Source organism: Elephantulus edwardii, unplaced genomic scaffold (assembly GCF_000299155.1).
Source record: "Elephantulus edwardii isolate Elephantulus edwardi_28Jun2011 unplaced genomic scaffold, EleEdw1.0 scaffold00236, whole genome shotgun sequence".
Taxonomy (NCBI): domain Eukaryota; kingdom Metazoa; phylum Chordata; class Mammalia; order Macroscelidea; family Macroscelididae; genus Elephantulus; species Elephantulus edwardii.
This window is the reverse complement of record NW_006399986.1, coordinates 3,641,112-3,645,749: the sequence shown is the minus strand read 5'-3', so window position 1 is coordinate 3,645,749 and position 4,638 is coordinate 3,641,112. Positions and strand designations below refer to the sequence as shown.

General features: G+C 42.4%; 1 protein-coding gene across 1 annotated transcript in view; it reads right to left on the bottom strand.

Annotated features, from left to right (window-relative positions):
• Positions 1–4,638, bottom strand: part of LOC102871713 (orphan sodium- and chloride-dependent neurotransmitter transporter NTT5-like) — a 17,721-nt gene that overhangs the window by 3,172 nt on the left and 9,911 nt on the right. The window lies entirely within an intron of this gene.

Below are 4,638 nucleotides of genomic sequence, written 5' to 3'. Positions count from 1 at the left end.
TCTCTTCTCTTCTCTTCTCTTCTCTTCTCTTCTCTTCTCTCTCTCTCTCCTCTCTCTCCTTTATCTCTTTCCTTTCTCTTCTCTCTCTCCTCTCTCTTTCCTTTCTTTTCTCTCTCTCTCTTCTCTCTCTCCTTTATCTCTCTATCCTTTCTCTTCTCTGTCTCTCTCCTTAAAACAGTGGATCCAACCTTCTTTTCTTTGTTTTAGGGGTTTTTTTTTAAGGTTTATTTATCTGTCTTAACAGTTGACGTTTATAACCTTGTTTCTGATAAGACAATTCAAACATACAAATCAATTACAACAATGTGCTTATCATCTCCCCCCTCCCACCCCTAATTTTAAACCAACTGACAGTTTTGAAGGACACCAAGACAATAAGGCTTAGCTAAACAATATGGCAATTAAAATGGCCTTCTAAAAAAAAGAATTACAATAATTGTTGAGGTTACAACCTTTTAAGTGTCACATTATAGAACCACCCTCACCTCCTCCCTTAGATAAGGCCATTGTGGTGGGAAAGCTGGAGGGTCTTAGACAGAGGGGAAGACCCCACAACAAGATGGATAGACAGTGACTGTACCAATTGGCTCGAGTAGATTGGAGACAGGAGAGGCAAGGTTCATATCTGCTGTTTATAGAATTGCTACAAGTTGTAGTCAACTCAATGACCTTATCTGACAGTAGCTGTACCAACAATCACAGTGGTTGGTCAACTTTTGTCTGACAGTAACAACAACAATATGTGGGGTGCTCCAGAGAATTCGTATATAAGAGAGAAAGTTCTTAAATCTAAGATCCGCTAACGTCACCAGCCTAATCCTTCCCCATGATTTCTTCATGGTGTATGTTCTGGCCAGACTGCATCCTAATCATTTCAGCACCTGCCATAGTCTCTCATGCTCAACACTAACTGATACAAATCCTAAAAAAAAAATCAATGAGTTGTGCTGTCACGGTTTCCATGGAAAGCTTGCCAAGATTTACTAACAGCAACAAAACGGAAGCAGCGGAAAACTAACTACAGATTGATCACATGACATAATATAAGCTACTATACGTGGGCCAACTGGCAGCATCGTATGGACGGTGAAGAGATTTAGTTAACAGTTTTAGTTTGCTTGGCTCCACAATCAACACTCTTGGTAACAGCAGCCAGGAAATCAGGAGACGAATTGCATTGGGAAAGTCAGCTGTGCGGGACCGCTCAAGAGTACTGAAGAGCAACGATGTCAGGCTGGAGACTAAGGTGTGCCTGATCTGGGCTATAGTCTTTGTAATTGTGTGTTATGCATCAGAGAGTTGGACAATGACTAAGGAGGACAGGAGAATTGATGCCTTTTAGCTGTGGTGCTGGAGAAGAGTATTGAATATACTATGGACTGCTAGGAGAACAAACAGGTTTGTCCTGGAGAGTGTGAAGCCAGAATGTTCCCTGGAGTCAAGGATTCTGAAGCTTCACCTGACATACTTTGGGCATGTTGCAAGGAGGGACTGGTCCTTGGGGGGGACATCATGTTTGGGAGAGTGGAGGGACAGTGCAGGAGAGGAAGACCCTCAATGAGATGGATCGATTCTGTGACTGGAGTGGTGGGAATGAGTGTGTTTGAGATGGCTAGGTTGGCACAGGATAGAACGGCATTTAGAGCTCATGTACATAGGGAGAAGGACATCATGTTTGGGAGAGTGGAGGGACAGTGCAGGAGAGGAAGACCCTCAATGAGATGGATCGATTCTGTGACTGGAGTGGTGGGAATGAGTGTGTTTGAGATGGTGAGGTTGGCACAGGATAGAACGGCATTTAGAGCTCATGTACATAGGGTCGCTATGAGCCACAAGCGACTCAATGGCACATAACAACAACTATATGTGCTCCTCTGGCAAAAGACGAGTTCAACCATTTTTGTCACTAGAAATAGATTTTAAAATCTGGAAAATATCTTTTCATCTCCTTAAAGGAACTAAATGACTGAGAGGAAGAAATTATATAATAAAAAATCATTCACGACCCATCAATTTGAACTCACATGCACATACAAGACACTCCACCATCCCCTAAGACAGGAATAGGCACTTTTCCCAGTGCTCACAGATCATTCTCCAAGTAGACCATGAACTAGATCACAAAACAAGCATAAATAAAATACGTTGTTGTTTTTTTTATTATTGTGTGAGTGTACCGTCAAATCGGATCTGACTGGTACAGGAGGAGATTGTCCCTCCTTCCCCGGCAGAGCATCTGGTGGATTCAAACCGTGCGCCTCTTGGATTGTAGTTGCAGCTCCTTGCCACTAGGCCACCAGAGCTCCCCCATAAAATACTTTTAAATAACACAAACCTTCTTCTCAGATCAAAACACCATAAAAAATAGAAATCAATAGCAGAATGACCAGAGGACAAAAATCAACTGCATAGAAACTGGGTATGAAAACTACTAGGTAATAGAAGAATTAAAAATGAAGGAGGGGAAAAAATAGAAGGACAGACAAGAAGGTGAGGAAAGGGAGCTTTCAAAGGCACTCTGCCCAAGAGGGACACGCCAAGCACAGCAAAGCAGACCTGCAGCTTCCTATTCCCTGATCTGTCAGATGTAAGACATAAAACAGGCAGGAAACACCAGGGCCCAACCAAAGTCAAGCATCCAAAGGGAAGGCTCATTAATTCCCATGAAGTCTGACACTTCAAAAGGCTACACCTTCCGTATGAAAAAAAGATGCAGAAATTTGCACTCAATTGATAGACAGAGTTGAAAGGAAAAAAATACAGACAAGTCGACGTTTCTAGTTGGAGATGTCAACACTCTTTTCAGTAACTGCTAGAAAATGCAGATCAAAGAACAACAACAACAAAAAAACCCAAAGACTAAATTGATAGATTCGATCAACCAACTTAGCGGAGCTCTGCTGACCTGGTTCTTAGGAAGTTGAACGCTAATAAAAGTTGCTTTTCTGGTGGTGGAAAAACACTACGGGAGAAAGATGGCCAGTCGCCTCTGGTGATATTTACAGCCTCAGAAATCCAATGGAGGGTCAGTTATGAGTTGGGTCGGTTCTAATCAATGGCAGGGAGAGATAATGGGGTCCAGCCTCGTTACATCAAACAGTTCCACCGAGAGAAGGGACTTGGATTAAAAATGAAGACACAGAGAGGCTACCAGCTGATGGCGGATAGCAAAGTTTATTCTCGAGCTCCTGTCTTAGGTTCTCTTTTGCAGTGACTAGAAAAACAACTCAGCCTCAATATTGACAGTGCATTTCATTCTGATTTACAAACCACTTACTAGCTGAGGCAAGTAAGGTTGCTTATTTTTCTTATCAGGCAAGACCATTAGCATTTGAGTATAAACAGTCTTTAAGGAGGTACATTCCATTATCCACATCCCTGCTTAGTTCTAGGGTTCAAGGAATGGTTAAACTTGTCTCTATTTCCCTTCAAACATTCAATGATGAACAGTTCTGCACTTTTGAACCTGGCACAAAAAGGCTACTTGCATAAAAAGGATGCAAAATGGCTTACTTTTTAACATCCTACTTCCTTGAGTTGTTTTCTGTCAAGCACATACTATAGCCAAGATAGAATTAAGTCTTGCTGGTCTTTTGGTGCAGGGCTAATCTTGCTTTAGAAGTTAGCCAGGCCCCAACAGAGAGATATGCCCACTTGACCCAAAAGTATTTATAGGATACTCTATCCAACTGGGTCAACTGGTAGCATCATTATGGATGGTGAAGAGATGTGAGATTGTTAACAGCTTTAGCTTGCTTGATTCCACAGTCAACACTCTTGGTACCAGCAGCCAGGATATCAAGAGATGAGTTGCATTGGCAAAGTCAGCTGTGAGGGACCTCTCAAGAGTACTGAAGAGCAATGACATCAGGTTGGAGACTAAGGTGTGCCTGATCCAGGCCATAGTCTTCCCAATTACGTGCTATGCATCAGAGAGCTGGACAATGATTAGGAATGATAAAAAGAGAATTGATGCCTTTGAGCTGTGCTATTGAATATGTTGAATATACCATGGACTGCTAGGAGAACAAACAGGTTTGTCCTGGAGACGGTGAAACCGGGCTGCTTCTTGGAGGAAAGGATTCTGAAGCTTTGTCTGACATACTTTGGGCATGTTGCAAGGAGGGACAAGTCACTGGAGAGAGACATTATGCTTGGGAGGGTTGAGGGACAGTGCAAAAAAATGAAGACCCTCAATGAGATGATTGAGATCAGTGATTGGGGTAATAGGAGTAGGTGTGTCATAGGCAGTGAGGTTAGCACAGGATAGAGCAGGGCTTAGGGCTTTTGAACACAGGGTCACTATGAGTCTCAAGCAACTCAACAGCACATAACAACAACTATCCAACAATTTGGAAGCAGGAGTGGCATCTGCTTCCTAAACAACGTGCCTCTGGAAACTCTATGAACTTTGATAAATATTGATAGTTATAGAAAGGCTTCAGGCCTTTTGTTTATAGTATCCCTCTGAGTTGTGCTTGACTCAAAGACAATCAACAACAACAACATCAAACAATAGCAGAATACACATCGCTGTAAAGAACACTTGATGTGTTCTCCATAGCAGGTCAGATGATGCCATAAAACAATTCTCCCAAGTGCCCATCAACAAACCAGGGGATAGAGAAGCTGTGGTAT